Source organism: Oryx dammah, unplaced genomic scaffold (genome assembly GCF_014754425.2).
Source record: "Oryx dammah isolate SB20612 unplaced genomic scaffold, SCBI_Odam_1.1 HiC_scaffold_8, whole genome shotgun sequence".
Lineage (NCBI taxonomy): Eukaryota > Metazoa > Chordata > Mammalia > Artiodactyla > Bovidae > Oryx > Oryx dammah.
Window position 1 is genome coordinate 1506112 of NW_024070192.1, and position 20000 is coordinate 1526111.

Consider the following 20000-nt stretch of genomic DNA (forward strand, 5'->3'; position numbering starts at 1 on the left):
CGGGGGTCACGGAAGGTAGCGGCCTCGCCGTTCCGATCAGCCGCGGGGTCTCGCAGGGCCGCCCCCGCCCCGGCCGCCGGCATCCTGGCCCCGCCGCCCCCCGCCCCTCCTGGCCCCGCGCATCCCTGCGCGCCCAGCCTGGCCGGACGCGGGCGCTGGCCGCGCAGAAAGCGGGGACCTCCGGCCGGGCGCGCGGGTTCCGCGGGCCGCCTCCCTGCCCGCAGGTCCCCGGCGCGCCCCCTGCGCGGCCCTGCCCGCGCCCGCAGGGCTTATGCTCGCGGCTCCGCGCCCGCCGCGGGCAGAACAGGTTCCTTCCAGTTTGGGTGTGAGCCGCGCGCGGCGCCGGGGACCCCGAGTTCTGCCTCCCGCGCCCACTTCCCCCGGTTTCGTCAACACGCGCATCCCTGCGGTTCCTCTTGGCGGGGGCGACGGGGACCGCAGGGGCCCCGGGGAGCTCGCGGCCCCGCTGCCCGGGAGCCTCGCTTCACCCCCTTTGCTGCAGCGGCGACAGCATCGCGTGGCGCGCCGGGGATGTGAGCGAGCGGCCGGGCTGAGTCAGCATCCCCGGCCCGGGGCGCGCGCGTCCTCTCCGGGCGGGAGGCGGCGTCCTCGCAGGTGCGCGGCCGCCTAACTCCCGGGGGCCTCCGCGGGGACGTGGCGGGGGTGCGCGCCCCCGTCCGGGGGCCCCGACCCCTGGGTCACAGTGCACTCAGCACACGGTACTCGGGAAACCTCAGTTACGAGCTCGTGGCGGGGACAAAGCAGTGTGTTTCGGAGCCTCGGGGCCCCAGGCTGGGCCGCCTGGCGTCCACCTCGCGTCTCCGGGGCCTCGTGGAGACCTGCTGGGAAGCAGAGGCCTCCTCCTCTGCACCCGCCGGCCGCTCTCTTGTCTGGGTTCGGAGAGCGTGCTCCTTATGTCTGCAACTCGGGAGACCCGAATTTGGCGGTGCGTGTACGGAGGGTCGCCGCCGGGCGGAGTCGGCGGTCCGAGTCCTAATACTGATCTCTTTGCAGTCGCTGCCTGCTTTCTCTGGTGGTTTGGGTCCGGGTCCCGCGGGTCAGGGGTGGCCCAGGGGCGGGCTCTGAGGACGCAGGGCTCCCTTGGGACTCGGACAGTGCGCTGGGGACCGCGGGGGCGCTTTGCAGCCTTGCAGAGGCAGCCTGATTCCTGGAGCGTCAATTTCCAAATCTATTCAGTAGGGACAGTGGTGGTATTCCCAGAACCGGAGGGCGTGATTGGTGATGTCGGTAAAGTACGGATCCCAGAGACTGCCTTATGGTAAGCCCTCAGTCGCCGTAACTGCTTCTCCTCACTGCTACTCTGACTTATCAGGTCCAGCCGCCTTATCGGGTCCAACCGCCTGGGGATCCTTTTCGAGTTGTTCTTAGACTCCAACGTAATGATATTTAGACTCCGATTTTAACCACAGGCATGCACGGACTTAGTGCTGAATCAGGAGTGCCTGGAAACATAATCCTTGAAATTCAGGATGTTACAGTGCGTCAGGACACAGCCCTGTCGGCGCGTGGAAATGCCCTATCCAACATGGCACAGCACAGACTGTACTGAGGCCCGCTTAGGAGCCTAAGGAGCGCGCAGTCCATTGATTTAGCTGAGTGACTGCCGGCAAGTCACAGAAGATCTCGGTCCTTCAGCTTCTTGGTTTTAAAAATTAGACAAAAAGTGCAGAAAGTCCTGGGGGCAAATGAACCTTTGGGAAAATCACACCTGGGTCTTCGACCAAGTGAAATGACTAGCTTTTGGAGGAGCATAAATATAATAATGGGGAGGCCTGGCGTGCTGCGATTCATGGGGTCGCAAAGAGTTGGACACGACTGAGTGACTGGACTGAACTGAGCTATACTAATAATAACAATAATAATGGGTTGCTGCTGCTGCTGCTAAGTCGCTTCAGTCGTGTCCAGCTCTGTGCGACCCCATAGACGGTAGCCCACCAAGCTCCCCTGTCCCTGGGATTCTCCAGGCAAGAACACTGGAGTGGGTTGCCATTTCCTTCTCCAATGCATGAAAGTGAGAAGTGAAAGTGAAGTCACTCAATCGTGTCCGACTCTTGGCGACCCCATGGACCCCACGGACTGCAGCCTACCAGGCTCCTCCGCCCAGGGGGTTTTCCAGGCAAGAGTACTGGAGTGGGGTGCCATAATAATGGGTTGCTATTTTATTAATTATACCTGTTAGTGGCAAAGGAGGAGAGGATGATAGAAGGTCAGATGGTTGGATGGCGGTGCCGCCTCATTGGACATGAATTTGAGCAAACTCTGGGAGATGGTGAAGGACAGAGGAGGCTGGTGTGCTGGAGTCCATGAGGTCGCAAAAAGTCGGACATGACTCAGTGACAGAACACCGCCACCTGTTAGTCGCTTTTTGTCTCCCTTTTGCTTTGCTCCCTGTGTTAGGTACCATTTGTGTGACCCGATTTTGTGCCCGTCTGTCTGTGTGCTCGGTCGTGTTGGACTCTTTGTGACACTGTGGACTGTGGCCCGCCAAGCTCTGGCTGCTGGAGTGGTTTGCTGCGCCCTCCTCCGCGCCGGGATGGAACCAGAGTCTCTTAAGTCTCCTGTGCTGGCAATCCAGTACTTGACCACTGGTGCCCCCGGGAAGCCTGTCACTAGCCTTCTACAGTTGGCACTTATACCCACTTTACAGATGAGAAAGGTTGAGGCACAGAGCGCAAGAGGGATTCTGCCCAGGGGCAGATATGCTGGCTTCTTGCAACAAAAGCCCATCAGGTATAACATTTGCCACCTGTGTTTGGACAGCAGCCGGGTGTCTGGGACCCCAGCTTCTGTCTGGTATTGCCAGCCGCAAACCTGTGACCTTTGCCCACCCTGGTTAGGGGCTGGTTTCACCTTGTTCCCTGGATCCTAGTGACACCCTGCTTTTTTTCCCTCTTCTCTAGGGAAAGCACTGCATTACCATGTGAATCAATTGCCCCACCAACTGCCCCCCAAACAAAACTAACTCTGTTTAGTTCTAAACCTGAACAAAAGGACCTTTGGAATCTGGAGTACAGAACCAGAAAAATCAGGAAATTAAATTCCGAGTTCAGCGCCCGCTTCGCCCCTCCTGTTGTGTCTGTCGCAACCCAGAGGCAGCAGAGCCCCAGGCTTCACTTGCTGGGGCCAAGGCTATCGTGAGGCCCTTAGGCGGTCCTGCGGCACCTCTGGAAGCGCTCTGGCTCCAGAGAGCGGTCCGCAGGGCTCTTTTCTACCCTCTGGCTTTGGCTCATCTGCATGAGAACAGATTCCTTTGTGCGCACTTGGCCTGCCTGGTCCCAGCCAAAGGCCGAGTCCTTCTAGTCTTCACGTTGGGTTGCTAGGCAGATATGACCCTGGCTTGCAAATAAGCTCTCTGCATTTACCAGCCCGTGAGAACCTCAACTTGGGGTAAGTAGCCTGAAAGGAATCTTGTCTGGAGCTCAGGGAAGCGCAGGCCTGCTTTAAGGGCTGGGTCTTCAGAGCAGCCAGTGAAGAGCGGAACCTGGAGGGGCTTGTGGGGAGACCCTGGTGACCCTCCTGCCCCCTGTCTCCCCCTTTCCTGTATCTGCCTCGGGCGCCCATGATCCAACCACGTGTATTCCATGGACCCATTTTTTTTTTCTTTTAGATTTTTTAAATTTTACTTTAAAAAGCATTTACTGCTTACTTATTTTGGGTGTGTTGGGTCTAGTTACAGTGCGTGCGCTTCTCTCTGGTTGTGGCCTGTGGGCTCAGCTGCCTGACTGCACGTGGGATCTCAGCTCCCCAACCAGGGGTTGAACCCACGTCCCTTGTGTTGCAAGGCAGGTTCTTAACCACTGGACCACCTGGGAAATCCCTTGATGGAACAAATTCTTCCTTTAAAACTTAGTGTCTGCTTCTGCAGGCAGTTGGACTGTGAAGAAGGCTGAGCGCCGAAGAATTGATGCTTTTGAACTGTGGTGTTGGAGAAGACTCTTGAGGGTCCCTTGAACTGCAAGGAGATCCAACCAGTCCATTCTGAAGGAGATCAGCCCTGGGATTTCTTTGGAAGGAATGATGCTAAAGCTGAAACTCCAGTACTTTGGCCACCTCATGCGAAGAGTTGACTCATTGGAAAAGACTCTGATGCTGGGAGGGATTGGGGGCAGGAGGAGAAGGGGACGACATAAGATGAGATGGCTAGATGGCATCATTGACTCAATGGATGTGAGTCTGAGTGAACTCCGGGAGATGGTGATGGACAGGGAGCCCTGGCGTCCTGCGATTCATGGGGTCGCAAAGAGTCAGACATGACTGAGCGACTGAATTGAACCGAACTGAACTTTGCAGGCAGCAGAGAATGTTACTGATTTTAACCTCTAGAAATCTTAATTTTTCAGGTGGAGGTACTGGGTTTATCTTGAAGTTTATAGGAGTCTCCCAACCCAGACCCATCTGATGGTTTGAAGGAAGGCAGCAACCTTCAAGTGACCAACCTAGATATCATATTAAAAAGCAGAGGCATTACTTTGTCGACAAAGGTCCATATAGTCAAAGCCTGGTCTTTCCAGTAGTCATATATGGATGTGAGAGTTGAAAGATATGCTGGAGAAGACTCGAGAGTCCCTTGGACTGCAAGGAGATCCAACCAGTCCATCCTAAAGGAAATCAGTCCTGAATATTCACTGGAAGGACTGATGCTGAAGCAGAAGCTCCAATACTGTGGCCACCTGATGTGAAGAGCTGACTCACTGGAGGGAAAGATTGAGGGCAGGAGGAGAAGGGGAAGACAGGATGAGATGGTTGGGTGGCATCACCGACTGAAACGTGAGTTTGAATAAGCTTCGGGAGTTGGTGATGGATGGGGAAACCTGGCGTGCTGCCGTCCATAGGGTCGAAAAGAGTTGGACACGATGGCGCAACCGAACTGAGTGACCTTCAAACAGAAATGCGTGTTTTGTGAAAAATCTGGAGAGTCGCCAAGGGGAGAATTCATTCCTGGGTGCAGAGGTGGAGGGATCGCTTTTCTGAACATCAGCTCTTTTCTCAGCTGGTTTGTGGAGAGCCCAGTGCAGTGCGGGGCGGTGTTTCCTTATTCCTGCGCAGTGGGCTTTCTCTCACTCAGCCAGAGCCAAGGTCTCACCAGGGTGTGCTGCCCCAGCTGTAAACACCTCTTGGAAGATCAAAATGTTCTGTCAGGGAAGACTCCTCTCTGCAAGTCAGTATGGCCCACCCCGCAAGTGCATCTCCTTCAAGATGTATTTCCAAGAACGTTATCTTGTGCTTAATGATAACCTGTCAAAATTTATAATATATGTTGCTTAATTATAAGTGACTTACAGTAATAATGATAGTGGCTTAATCCAGAAGGGATTTTTCTTTTTTTAACACTTGGAGCCAAGCATTAAACAAATTTCAATTTATATACAAAGTCTGGCTTCCCAGATGGAGCTCGTGGTGAAGAACTCGCCTGTCAATGCAGGAGACGTAAGAGATGAGGGTTCAAGCCCTGGGTCAGGAAGAGTCCCTGGAGAAGGACATGCAACCCGCGCCAGTATTCTTGCCCGAAGAGTCCTGGGGACAGAGGAGCCTGGGAGGCTGCAGTCCCTGGGGTCGCCAAGAGTCGGACTCGGCTGAAGGGAACTTAGCACAAACAGCAGAAAACAGGAGAAGGTAATTAACTACTTTTGGACATAAAGGTCAAGTATATTGCGATAAAATGGAAATGCACTTTTTAAAAAAACGAGAGTGAAATGAAAGAAAATTTCCAACCTAATGAGAACCAAGTGATTTTTAAGTGAATAATGGTGGGAATTCCCTGGCGGTCCAGTGGTTAGGACTGGGCGCTTTCACTGCTGGGGCCCGGTTCAATCCCTGGTCAGGGAAATAAGACCCCACAAGCCATGTGGTATGGCCATAAATAAACAGACAAAAGTGAGTTAAGGAGGCTTTCACGTTGCCCTGGTGTGTCTGTGATGCGTTGCTCTGGTGATACATGACGAGAGTGGTTCAGCAGTTTAGATAGCACTGGTAAATACAGCTGAAATCTTTTGTGCTTATCTAGAGCTGTGATGTAGCATAGAAGGAACCTTGGAACTATGAGGGTTTTGGGGGCCGGATGTCTGTGCTCCTCCCCTTTCAGCCCCACCCCCTGGTCCCCACCCCAGGCATAGTGTCTGGAAATGGAGCCTTGGAGAGGAATTAGCATTAGGTTGGATCATAGGGTGGGGCCTATATGATGGGATTAGTGGCTTTATAGGAAAAGAGAGGGACTTCCCTGGTGGTCCAGAGGTTAAAACTCCAAGCTTCCAGTGCAGGAGATACGGGTTCAATCCGGGTTCAATCCGTGGTCTGAGAACTAAGATCCCACATGCCGAGGGGAATGGCCAAAAAAAGAAAGGAGAGGGTTAGAGAGGTCAGAGCGCACACCGAGAAAAGGCCACGGGGAGCTGCAGCGAGGAGACGAGCCAGGGGGACGGCCCTCCCGGCCTCTGAGCACCCTGACCGCAGCCCTCCCGCCCCCAGGGCTGGGAGCACCCTGACCGCAGGTCTCCACCCCCGGGGCCGGGAGGAGACATGTTTCTAGTGTACACCACCTGCGCTTCCCAGGTGGCTCGGGGTAAGGAACCTGCCTGCCAGTGCAGGAGACACAGGTCCAGTCGGGAAGATCCCCTGGAGGAAGAAACGGCAAGCCACTCCAGTATTCTTGCCTGGAGAATGCCATGGACCCAGGAAGCTCGTGGGCTACAGTGCACAGGGTCACGAGGAGTTGGACACGACTGAGCTTGCACGCGCGCTCGCAGTCTGTGCTATTTTGCTAGGGCAGCTTGAGTTCATGCAGAAGGGGTTTATTGTCCCCCCACTCCGCGCCAACATGTTTTGAATTTATTTTGTGTTTTTTGGCAACGTCACACCCTTTGTGGGATCTTAGTTTCCTGACCAACATGGAATCCAGGCCCCCAGCAGTGAAAGTGTTGAGTCCTTACCACTGGACCGCCGGGGACATCCCCTTCCATATTCTTTCAGAGGATACGCCATCTTCAGGCCAGTGAATAAGAAGCACATTAATACGAGGACAAGAAAGATGGGATTTCCCGCCCTCAGGGATGAGTGCTCCCCAGAGAAGACAAAGCCGTGTCCCTGTGGTGGACTGTGAGAAGCACGGCAGGGGGCTGTGTACCTGCGAGGTTTGACCCAGGGGTCTCCAGCGTCTCTGGCACCTGGGACCAGTTTCATGGAAGACAGTTTTTCCACAGACCCGGCGAGGAGGGATGGTTTGGGGATGATTCAAGTGCATTACCTTTACTGTGCACTTTATTTCTGTCATTATTACAGCGGCTCCACCTCAGATCATCAGGCACCAGATCGCAGAGGTTGGGGACCCCCGCTATAAGTGTTCTGATGCATGTGGACGCGGACTCCAGGGCCTGGCTTGGAATCCTGGGTCTGCCCCATAGCGGTGTCCCTTCGGGTGGATGCCCTGACCTCTCTGCACCTCACGCTGGCTATCCATGGACAGGGAATAATGTGGGCAGGCTGCTCAGCTGCTCCAGTCATGTCTGACTCTGTGACCCCCTGGACTGTAGCCCGCCAGGCTCCTCTGTCCATGGCATTTCCCCAGCAAGAAGGCTGGAGTGGGTTGCCATTTCTTTCTCCAGGGGATCTTCCTGACCCAGGGGTTGAACCTGGGTCTCTTGCACTGCAGGCAGATTCTTTACCGTCTGAGCCACCAGGGAAGCTTGGGGAATAATAATACGAATAGTACTAATAATGATGGTACCTCCTGTAGCGAGTAGCTGTGTGAGGAGCTCGGTGCTGCGTTGCTAGGGTAACTGACTTGGCGTGTGACGGCCGGTGGTCCAGCACTGTGCTTGAGAGGCTCTCCTGGCTGGGGGGCTCAGGAGGCTGGAGCTTGGGGAGCCTGGAACAGGTGGAAGAGACCCTGCAAGGACTTCAGGGCGGAGGCGGGGAGGGAGAGAGAAGAGGATGAGAGGCAGGTGCAGGCGGGGCAGAGAGCGGACAGGCGGTCACCTCCCCGCCGGGCACGGGGGCCTCTGGGGTCTGAATCGTCTCAGGCTTGGTTGCCGCGCTGGGCAGGGTTGATGTCTCACCGGTGCATTGGGTCCATGCTGAGTTCTGCCTTGGTTGTCAGCACTGCTATTTGTTATTTTTTTTGTCTCCGTCCTTCACTGGTTCTGTAGTCCTGTCCTCTCCTCACCGTTTATAAAGAGAGAGAGAGGGAACCATGCTGCCTCTATACGTGATCTCTAACCTGTTGCGAAAGTCCTAAAAACAGAACAAAACAAAAACCAAAATTCTCTGAACAAAGTGGTTTTAATCACATCACTTTCAGGATCAAACGCTGGTCATATTAGACTCAGTGACTCAGTGCCGAGTCATGCAATCCCCCTGGAATTGTTGGAAGGCGCTGGGTGCGGGACCACTCCATCAGCTCAGGCTGCCTTTGGATCACCGTTGAAGTTCTCAAGTCCGGGGAATGAAAACCTGCTCCTCTGCTCTGTTCTTGCTTAAAGGGAGACGCTGGCTTTCCCCATCTCGTCTAAACACGCACAGTCCGTCCTGCTGCTCCCAGGAGCAATGCAGTGTTACGCTGCTGTTTTAACCCTGTCGGAGCAGCGCATCCATGCATTTCCAGATGACTGGCATGCCTGTCTGCCCAGTCACTTCTGCATGTCTGACTCTTTGCCACCCCACGGACTGTAGCCTGCCAGGCTCCTCTGTCCCTGGGGCTCTCCAGGCAAGAACACTGGAGCGGGTCTCCACTTCCTTCTCCAGGGGATCGTCCCGACTCAGGGATCGAACCTGCGTCTCCTGCATTGGCAGGGGGCTCTGGGCAGTGAGCCAGCAGGGATGCCGTCCGCAGTCGGGGTCCGGGGCGGGGTCCGGGGCGGGGTCCGGGACAGGGAACCCACCGGTCCTCCGGCCACACCCACTGCTCCTCTGTCAAAACAGCCTCTGCCCATCACCCACGCGCACTGGCAAGTGCAGTCGTTTCCCAGGCTGCAAAACCACACCTCAGAGGATGTGGTCCACCCTCTCAAAGTGTTTACTCAGATCAGGAGGGAGGACACGTGTGGTCGTCACCTTAAGCGGCACTGCAGCAAGGGTGCTTATGAAAGTGAGAGTCTGCAGGCCAGGGAAGGTTGTCTGGGTTTAGGGAAGTGTTGAGGTGGAGCTGAGCTTTCAGGGTGGGAGGGGGGCTTGGTCGTAGCTCGGTTTAGACAGAGGCACTCTGTCTGGCAAACAGGGATTGAACCCACACTGGGCTGGGGGACCAGCCTGGGCAGTGCCCTCGTGCGGTTCACATCTTAGAGCCCGGCCCTCCTTTGGGAGCGCCTGGCTCTGCATCGGTGACAGCCAGTCCTTCTGGATGTTTCTGATATTAAAACGTTCAGTTCAGTTCAGTCGCTCATTCATGTCCGACTCTTTGTGACCCCATGAATGTCTCCATGATGGACAGTGAGACCTTGTAGCACACCAGGCCTCCCTGTCCATCACCAGCTCCCAGAGTCTACCTAAACCCATGTCCATCGAGTCGGCGATGCCATCCAACCATCTCATTCTCTGTTGTCCCCTTCTCCTCCACCCTCAATCTTTCCCAGCATCAGGGTCTTTTCCAGTGAGTCAGCTCTTCGCATCAGGTGGCCAAAGTATTAGAGTTTTAGCTTCAGCATCAGTCCTTCCAATGAACACTCAGGACTGATCTCCTTTAGGATGGACTGGTTGGATCTTCTTGCAGTCCAAGGGACTCTCAAGAGTCTTCTCCAACACCACAGTTCAAAAGCATCAATTCTTCAGCGCTCACATCCATACATACATGACCATTGGAAAAACCACAGCCTTGACTAAACGGACCTTTGTTGGCAAAGTAATGTCTCTGCTTTTTAATATGCTGTCTAGGTTGGTCATAACTTTCCTTCCTAAGGAGTAAACGTCTTTTAATTTCATGGCTGCAGTCACCATCTGCAGTGATTTTGGAGCCCCCCAAAATAAAGTCTGACACTGTTTCCCCATCTATTTGCCATGAAGTGATGGGACCAGATGTCGTGATCTTAGTTTTCTGAATGTTGAGCTTTAAGCCAACTTTTTCACTCTCCACTTTCATCAAGAGGCTCTTTAGTTCCTCTTCACTTTCTGCTGTGAGGATGGTGTCATCTGCATATCTGAGGTGATTGATATTTCTCCCGGCAATCTTGATTCCAGCTTGTGCTTCCTCCAGCCCACCATTTCTCATGATGTCCTCTGCATAGAAGTTAAATAAGCAGGGTGACAGTGTACAGCCTTGACGCACTCCTTTTCCCACTTTAAAAACAATTTTTTCAGAGCATAGTTGATTCACAGCGTTGTGTTAGTCTCGGGCGTGCAGCACAGGGAACGGGGTCGCTGTACGTGGCCGCTCTCTTGCGGATGCTCTCCACACATAGGCCGTCACAGAGCGCTGCGTCTCCTGGGCTCTACGGTAGGTCCTTGTCGATGACCTATTTTATACGTGAAAGTGAAAGTTGCTCAGTCGTGTCCGACTCTCTGCGACCCCCTGGACTACACAGCGCTTGGAATTCTCCAGGCCAGAATACTGGAGCAGGTGGCCTATCCCTTCTCCAGCAGATCTTCCCGACGCAGGGGTCGAACCGGACCCTCCTGCGTTGCAGGCGGATTCTTGACCCGCTGAGCCACCAGGCTTGTGTGCAGCCGTGTGTCGGTCCCGTCTCCTCACCCCTGGTGACCGCGGGCTGGTTTCCTCAGAAGTTCTGCTTCGGTTCCACAGTCGACTTCGTCTGTTCCCCTGATGAAGTCCACTCGGTCTGGCCGTGCTGGGGCCTCACTGCTGCGCCGGTTTCTCTCTGTCGCAGTGAGCGGGAGCGTCTCAGCGCAGAGCGCGGGGGCTTGGGTCGTCCTGGCTCCCAGGCTCAGCTCCTCCACGGCGTGGGGGATCTTCCCGGACCGGGGATCAAACCCGTGTCCCCTGCGCTGGCAGGCAGATTCCTGACCACTGAACGGCCCGGGAAGCCCCACGTGTGCCTTTTATTATCCCATATATAAATGATATCGTGTGGCATTTGTCCTTCCCTGTCTGACTGACTTCCCTTACTGTGACACTCTCTAGGCGCATCCGTGTTGCTGCAAATGGCATTATGTAATTCCCACTTTCCGTTGGCATCAGCAGAGAGTCAGTTCCCCTCACATGCCCTCTGTGTGTTGACTTCACCTCGAACTGCTCTGCTGTCCAGAGCCGGGTGCGTTGGTAGGCCACCTGCTCCCGATACCAGGCTGGCTGTCGCCAGAGGCTGCCAGGGGCAGAGGGGCCCTCTAGGGTTTCCCAGAATGGCCCTGACAGCCGTGGGACTGTGTGACCAGAACTATGGATCAGAGCATTGAAGATGCCAATCAGCGTGCCTGCTTTCCCTGTGTCCTGGTGGCAGCCACAGTGTTTGTAACCTTTACCTTTCTGGGTTCAGAATCCAGCAGCTCAGAGTTAGGACAAGGACTCGGCCGGTAGCTGCAGGCATTCTGGATTTCACCATCTGTACTCGCAATCGTTTTGCTTAATAGTCGTTGAGGTAACAGCCTGGCTTTGCACAGTGGTTTTCTCAGAGTGTTTTCACGTCTGTTATCTCTTTATCTTCGAGACAGTTGGCGGAGGGAAGGACGGCCCCCGTCTCGGAGCATGTCGGGGAGCCAGCCCTTGTGCTGGGTTGCTTCATGCTCACCGTTGGGTTTGGGCTGCACGGACTTTTCTGTGGTCCTGCTTTTCAGGCAAGTGGGGAAACTGAGGTCCAGAGAGATTCAGCAACTTATCCAAAGTCACACGGCAAAGGAATGACTCTTCTGGAGCCTGGACACATGTTCTTCAAAATCAGTCAATGTCAACACATCCCCAAAGTCAGTGCTACAAAAGATAGGTTTGCCAAGTAACTACTTCACTGAAATGAACTTTTTTTTTTTTTTTGCTGGGGGTGGGACGAGGATGAGGGGCAGGACCACACAGTTTGCAGGATCTCAGTTGCCCAGCCAGGGATGAAACCCCGGCCCGTGGCAGTGAGCTCCGGGAGATGGTGAAGGGCAGAGGAGCCTGTGCTGCAGTCCATGGGGTCGCAGAGAGTCAGACAGGAATGGGGGAGTGAACGACAACAAATGGCGATGGCGGTGGCGTCCTCACCCCGGGACCGCCAGGGAAGTCCCTGAACTGAGCATTTATTTTTTCCCCTAAGTTTTGGGCTGATCCTTACTTCCGCCCTGGCTTCAGCCTCAGAGCTTCTCAGATAAAACAGCTCAAGTCTCTGGGTGGGCGTGGGGGCTGCCACAGTGAACCCCGTGGAAGGGGCGACTGAGAAAACAGAGCCTGTCTCTCACTTCTGGAGGCTGGAGGCTGAGAGCGAGGTGCCGGCCGACTTGGCTCTTGCGGAGGGTTCTGGCCGTCACACCTTCTTTCTGTGTCTCCATCTGTGAGAGCGAGAGCAAGTTCTCTCCTGACTCTTCCTGCAAAGGCATGAGTCCCATCAGGAGGGCTGTGCCCTGTGTCCTCATCTAACCTGCAATGTCTCCCAAAGGCGGCTCTGCGAGTTTATCCTAATGAGGGGAAAGGCGCCAATGCGTGTATTTATCTATCTGACTGCATGAGGTCTTAGTTGCGAAACATGGGATCTCTTTTTTAAATCTGTATTGGCAGCAGGTGGGATCTCGTTCCCCGACCGGGGATTGAACCCGGGCTTCCTGCATGGTGCGCTCAGAACCTTAGCCCCTGGACTCCCAGGGAAGTCCCACCAACAGAACTTTGAAAGGACACAAACATTCAGTCCATAATGAAATCTCACGTTTCATTGCAGAGGTGCAGCAGATCTGGGGAGAAAAGAAATCTACACAAATAGAAAAGACAGTTGTGGCGGTGGTTGTTCAGTCGCTCAGTCGTGTCCGACTCTTTGCGACCCCGTGGACCACAGCACAGCAGGCCTCCCTGTCCATCACCAACTCCCGGAGCTCGCCCAAACTCATGTCCATTGAGTCGTTGATGCCATCCAACCATCTCATCCTCTGTCGTCCCCTTCTCCTCCTGACTTCAGTCTTTCCCAGCTCCAGGGTCTTTTCCAGTGGCATTTAAGAGAAAGTTTTCCCTCTTCTCATGCAAAAATGACACAGGAAAAAAATGAAACTCTGATACACACTCCCTTGATCAGTCTTACCAGGGGGAAACAGAAGTATAAGGTCGGCCTGTCCCTCCCTCCTGCCAAAAAACAAGCCTCACCTGACCTCCCTGGTGGTCCCTTGGTTGAGACTCCGAACTTCCAAACTAGGGGATTCAGGTTCTAAGCCTGGTCAGGGAACTAAGATCCCACAGGGCCCACGGTGCAGCTGATAAATTAATAAGAAGTAGAATAAGAAAATAAGTTGAAAACTCACCAGAATCTAGTCTCACTTCTGGATTAACAGATCAACAGAACAGAGTTCCAGGAAACATTTTAAGTGACACCATGGAGGTGAAATCAGCCAGATCCAAAAGTTCAGAAATTTTACAGGACAAACAACCAAATTTATTTACAAATATGTTGTAGGGAAGAGAGAGGAGGAACATGTAAATGAGAAGGGACACTTGAGTCCAGTGCAATGCAGAACGGACTCTGGATCACGATTAGAACAAACTGTTCATGCTAAGTCACTTCAGTGTTGACTCTTTGTGACCCCATGGACTCCAGCCCACCAGGCTCCTCTGTCCATGGAATTCCCCAGGCAAGAACACTGGAGTGGGTTGCTGTTTACTTCTCCAGGAGATCTTCCCCACCCAGGGCTCGAACCAAAGGGTCCTGCGGCTCCTGCGCTGCAGGCAGATCTTCACCGCTGAGCCCCCGGGGGAGTCCCGAACAAACTGTAGGAAAGCCCAGAACCAATGGTGAGACTCTGAGGACAACGCAACGTTCACTGGGTTTTCGATGGTGAACACAAATTGCTGTATTCTGTTTTAAAGGGGGTCTTTACTGAGAATTGTAAGTATATGTAAAAACAGTTCTTATAATTTAGAGAAGCATATAGGGATGATTATCGATGAGATTTCAGGATACCTGAGATTCGTTTGTGAATACCGCAGCGTAAGTGGAGAACGAGGGAGGGGGTCTGGGAGAGGAGACCGATGAAGCGGGGTGCCCTTGTGTGGATGGCTGTTGAGTTTAGATGTTGGGCGGGTACGTGTGAGTTTCTCAACTTTTGTCTGTTTGACAAGTTCCATTACGAAAAGTTTGATAAGTAATAGATAAACACTGCTTTGTAAAAAGTCCTTAAACATTTGGCAAAGAGGCCTTAAGGGAGTGGATTTCAGGTCATTGACTGTAAGCCCTTTGCTTCTCTTTTTTTAAAGTTTATTTTTAATCAGGGGCTGTTGCTTTGCAGTATTTTGCTGGTCTCTGCCGTGCATCAGCGTGAATCCACCCTCCATATACTTAAGTCCCCTCCCTCCTGATGAAAGTCCTTTTCATCGGATCCCACCCCTCATGGGTTTTCTTCCCAGTGGAGGACGGAGTTTTAGAGAAAGGATGTTGTTTAGAGGCCTATCTTCTCTGTTTTTCTGACCTGTGTTCAAGGACCCAGATATAACTTCTGCGGCCCGCCGAGTGTTGAGAGGTGTGACCTCAGGTCACCTCTGCTCTCCCAGACTGGCTCCTGCCGCGCTGGGCTGATCCCAGCAGGTGGTTCCAGCCCAACGCCAGGCAGGGTGTCATCTGCCCCCTGGCATTGCTGGGGCCACAGAAGCTGATGTTCCCAGCCACAGGGTCTGGCTGGACATCTTCAAGCTTAAATTAAAAAAAAAATACTTTCACTTGTTTATTTGGCTGCACTGGGCCTGGGGATCTTCAATCGTAGTTGCGGCATTTGAGATCTTAGTTGCTCAACTAGGGATTGAGCCCGCGCCCTGTGCAGTGGGAGCGTGGAATCTTACCACTGGACCACAGGGGAAGCCCCTTGAAATTTTGTTTTCAATCTTCTAAGTGGAACTGCTCTCCCAATTTGGATGGAGGTATTCAAAGATTTCCTTTGTTCTAGTAAGAAGATGAATGAGTCGTGGGGATGAGACAGATGACACATGACTCTAGGGAGCCCTGCTCTGTGGAATATTTGCAAGTTGTTAGGAGAGAAGATTCTCAAAGTTCTCATTACAAGGGAAAAACCATTTGGTTTTCTTCTCTTTTCTTACTTGTATCTATAGGAGATGATGGATGTTAGCTGGATTCATTGTGGTCATCATTTAACAGTACACGTTTGTCCAGTCCTTAGCTGCCCGCCTTAGACTTCCACAAGAGTGCGTGTCAGTGATATCTCAGTAAAACAGAAAAATACAGAAAACGACGCTTTTCCTTTGCATCCTCTGTTGAACTGAGACCGCAGGCCCCCACCCCCACCCACCCCTCCGCGCCCCAAACACTCCTTTTTTTTCCCCCTCTTAATTTTGGCTGCACTGGGTCTCTACTTGCAGCGTGCAGGCTTAGTTGCCCCGAGGGAGGTGGAGCCTTGGTTCCCCATAAGGGATCCAGCCGAGCCCCACTGGAGCACCAGGGAAGTCCCCGCGCCCCCGCCCACCACAGACACTCCTAGAGGATCTTTCCGAGTTGGGCCGGCCCCAGAGCGACATGCTGGGGTCTCAGGATCAAGGAGGAGCCCCGAGGAGGTTCATCGCGCTCAGCGGTGAGGAACCATCTGACGCCGGGCGCCAAGTCAGCTGCGTCTTCCCGGCTCTGGGCTTGGCGGAGGGCGAGGCGAGACTGAAGGCGGTGCTCTTGCCAGGGCTTGCGGACGGGCGCCTGGGCGGGCACGCTTCCGCCTTCAGTGCTGCGCCCTGGGCCCCTGGCAGCCTCACCTGGCGGCCGGGCCCACCTGGACTCACGTGGGCTGGCACACGGCTCCTCACCCCGTCGACTCCCCGCCGCGCCGCGTCCCCAGCCGGGCAGCCGGGGGCTCTGTTCCGACCCCACGCTGGCGCAGGAGAGGCCGTCTCACCGTCGCCCTTCTCCGCCCTGCTGTTGCCGCGGGGCTCGCCCGCCCCCGCCCTGTGCTCTCCGTAGGGTGTGCGTTCCTGCAGAACCTTCCAGAAGTGCGAGTCTTGCTCGCTTCTCTCCCGGGGCAGCTGGAAAGGTCCGCTCCTCAGTGGGCCGCCCCTGGCCTTCCGTAACCCACAGCCCCTCGCCTGCCCACTCCTGGTCCCCTCCGGGTTCGTTCCTTTCCTGACTCGCCCCCTGGGATCTTCCCACCCTCTCGCCCGCCCATAGCAGGGGGTGCCAGGCGAGCAGTGGGTTCCATGTTTCATTCACTGCTGAAGCACAGCGCCCGGATCGAGACTGCCCCTCGGTCCACGTCCCCCGATGGGTGATGTCGGATCATTTTGGACACACGTGGGCAGCTGGTGCCCCGGGGCCTCCCGCGTGACTCGCGGCTGCAGCAGCGCCTCCTCCGCCCGCGTTCCGACTTGCCAGGCGAAACCACAGAGCTCTGCCCAGAGATCACACCCCCTAGGGCCTTTGTCTTTCTTGGCCTCAGCTCATCCGAAGCTTTGTCTTTGGAAAACCAACAGAGCCCTCTGCCAGAGAGGGCCGCCGGCTGTCTTGTTGTTTCAGCTGTTTGGAGGCCCTCTCGTGGGCCGCGTGGCCCGGGGCCCCTCGGGGAGACAGGGTCAGGTGACCGGCCTCCCGCCGGCGTGCGGACTGCAAGCGCGTCTCCAGGTGGCCTCCTCCGCGGGTTCTCAGCGCTCCCGGCCACAGACCGCATCATTCCCTTGTCGTGAGCACCTTTCCCCATCAGCCCGCCCGGAACCAAAGAGAACCAGGCATTAGCAGGCCCAGCGCCTTGCTTGTTTTCCCCAGGGCTCGCGGAGAAGAGCACAGGCCCTCGCAAAACTGATCAGCAGCTAGAGTTCCCTCTCCTGCAGCCTGAGGACACAGGCAGGGCTCCTGCTCCCGCAGCAAGATCTATCCCAGAAAGCCTTTTGTTTTGGCCCTGCCCTGAGGCTTTCGGGATCTTAGTTCCCTTACCTGTACCTGTGCGTTGGGAGGGCAGACTCTAAACCCCTGGACCATCAGGGAGTTCTGCTTGGATGGCACAGATGGGCCTTCCTTGGAGGGGTTTGTTGAGTAGGGTGGTCAGGTAACTTCCAACCCAGTGGAAGGAGGGGTGAAGGCTTTATTTGCCAGAGACCCCATTTCTTTTTTTGCCTTTTTTTTGGCCACACCGAGGAGCATGTGGGATCTTCCCTCTCTGACCAGGGACTGAACTCTGGGATCTTCGCTCTCTGACCAGGGACCGAACTCAGGCCCCCTGCGTTGAAAGCGCCAAGTCTTAACCGCTGGGCCACCAGGGAAGTCCCGCCCCCTCTCTTCCTAAGCCCCCAGGAGTTCTTGCCTGTGACCCCACCCCCTTCTGAGCTGGGAAGTGTGATGTATAAAGAAACTTGGGGAAAGTGACCTCAGATGAGACACTGAGCTCAAAGTCTCAGCCTGAATATTTATTTGTGAACTTTTATGTATTATTATTATTATTTTTTGGCCTTGCCTACACATTGTGGGGCTTCCCTGGTAGCTCAGATGGTAAAGAACCCGATTGCCATGCAGGAGACCTGGGCTCCAACGCTGGGTCAGGAGAAGCGTGTGGCACCCCACTCCAGCGTGCTTGCCTGGAGAATCCCATGGACAGAGGAGCCTGGTGGGCTACAGTCCACGGGGTCGCACAGAGGCGGGCACGACTGAGCGAGTAACACACAGGACCTTGTGGGATCTTCGCGCTCAGCGACCAGGATGGAGCCCGTGCTGCCTGCATTGCAAGCACAGGGTCCCAGCCCCTGGACCACCAGGGACGTCCCTGAGCTTGGATATTTAAAAAAGCAATAACAACCCAGCTTTACTGAAGTACAGCTGACAAATGAAAACTGCACTGCTTGCCTGTCGTTCAGTCACCGAGTGGTGTCTGACGCTTTGCTACCCCATGGACTGCAACACGCCAGGCTTCCCTGTCCCTCACCGTCTCCTGGAGTTTGCCCAAGGTCATGTCCGCTGTCATGAACTGTATTTGTCTGAACAATGTATTGTTTTGATTATATACATACATTATAAAATGACCACAGTCAAGCCAATCACATCCATCATCTCATATGGCCCCCTGACAATTGTTTGGTGGTAGGAACACTGAAGGTCTGCTGTTAGTGAGTCTGAAGTTGGCAGTGCAGTTTCGTGAACTCTGCTCAGCATGCTGTACATTAGATGCCCAGAAGAGGTTGATTCCATGTAACTGAATGTTTGTACTTTGACAAGCTCCCTTCCCCCACCCCCGGCCCCTGGCAGCCAGCATCCCCTCTCTGCTTCTGTGTGTTCTGCTTTGTTAGATTCCACATATGTGCGACCACTATGTGCGACCAGGAGAGATTCATCTTTCTGTGCCTGGCTTATTTCATTTCGCAAAACATCCTCCAGATTCATCCAGGTTGCTATAAGTGCAGAATTTCCTGCTTTTCTTAAGGTCCACTAATTCCATTGTGAGTGTGTAATACAGAGGGCACATTTTCTCTACCTGTTCACCGGTTACTGGGTACTCGGGCTGTTGTGAGTAATGCTGCAGTAAGGGCGGGTAGGCAGGTATTTCTTCAAGATCTTAATCTCATCTCCCTGGATATACCCTGAGAAGTGGGATTGTGGGATTGTCTGGTCGTTCTATTTTAATGTTCTGAGGAACCTCCATACTGTTTTCCATAATGTCAGCCTGGATCTTAAGGTTCGTGGCTTGGAGTCCTTTCTTTGAAGGTCTGACTTGCTTTTTCCCTTTAGTTAAAAACAATAAGTGGGGGAAAGTATTAAATGTCTCCCTGGAGGCGTGGGTGTGGAGGAGAAGGATGGTGTACTGGCTAAATTAGCTTATTTCCATTCTATAAAAATTGTAAGGACTAATGATCCTCTTTGAAAAACCTCAGAGGAATGTTTTATCATAGAATTATTAAGAAAGACAATCTGTTTACTTCTGTTCCCACCTTAATTTTAACTTCCTTCTTCAGTGGTTTTCCCCCACTCCCCGGGAGGTTTCATGTTGGGTCATTCTGAAATGGATTATGGATGAAGAACTGGAGCGCTCTAGGGTTCCAAGCTAAGTGACTTTAAGAAGAAAGGCTTCCTCTGACTGTTGCTCATGGTCGGAAGCCAGTACAGTGAGACAAGTCAACAAGTGTTTGCAGGCCCGCTCCGTGTGCAGAGGCTTTTTCTTCTAGAAAGGGAGAAGTCTTTGGGGCCTCAAGATCAACAAAGACCAGTTGAATCTAATTGAGTTTGAAATACTAACTTTCCTTTTGGAAAACGGAGGAATTTGCATTTCTGAACAATTGATTCATTGCCCTCCAGATGACCGTGACTGTTGACTTGGAATTCCTTTTATTTTGATGAAGTGCATATCTGCCTCTCCTTCTGAGTTTATCTGGATCTTCCAGAACTTACACTGCCTCCAGCCACTCCCATCCAGCCTGTTGGCCATTGGGTTGGCTGGCTGGATCTGTGGGCTGTTCATTCCTTCCTCAAAGGCAGGGATACAGATGGCATCTCTCAAAACCCCAGCCCTAGTGTGTGCTGTGCTGAGTCGCTTCAGTCGTGTCTGACTTTCTGTGACCCCATGGACTTTAGCCCACCAGGTTCCTCTGCCCCTGGGCTTTCTCCAGGCAAGAACACTGGAGTGGGTTGCCCCACTCTCCTCCAGGGGACCTTCCCGATCCAGGGACAGAACCCACTCTCTAACCCATCTCCTGTGCTGGCAGGCGTGTTCTTTACCACTAGCGCCGCCTGGGGAGTCCCAGCCCTAGCAGCATCTTTATATACTATAATTCGGTTCTCCTTTAATAGCTTGGGTGTTCCATAGAGACTTTTAAAATCTGATCCAGAATTTCAAGTCTGTCTCCTCACCAGCCTAGTCACGTTAGGGCTTTTAGGTGAACTAAGGGTAATATGGTTTTATTCTGTGTTTCCATTTGCAGCCTGCAGTTGAAAGCATAACCTTCCATTTCTGTCTTTCAAAAC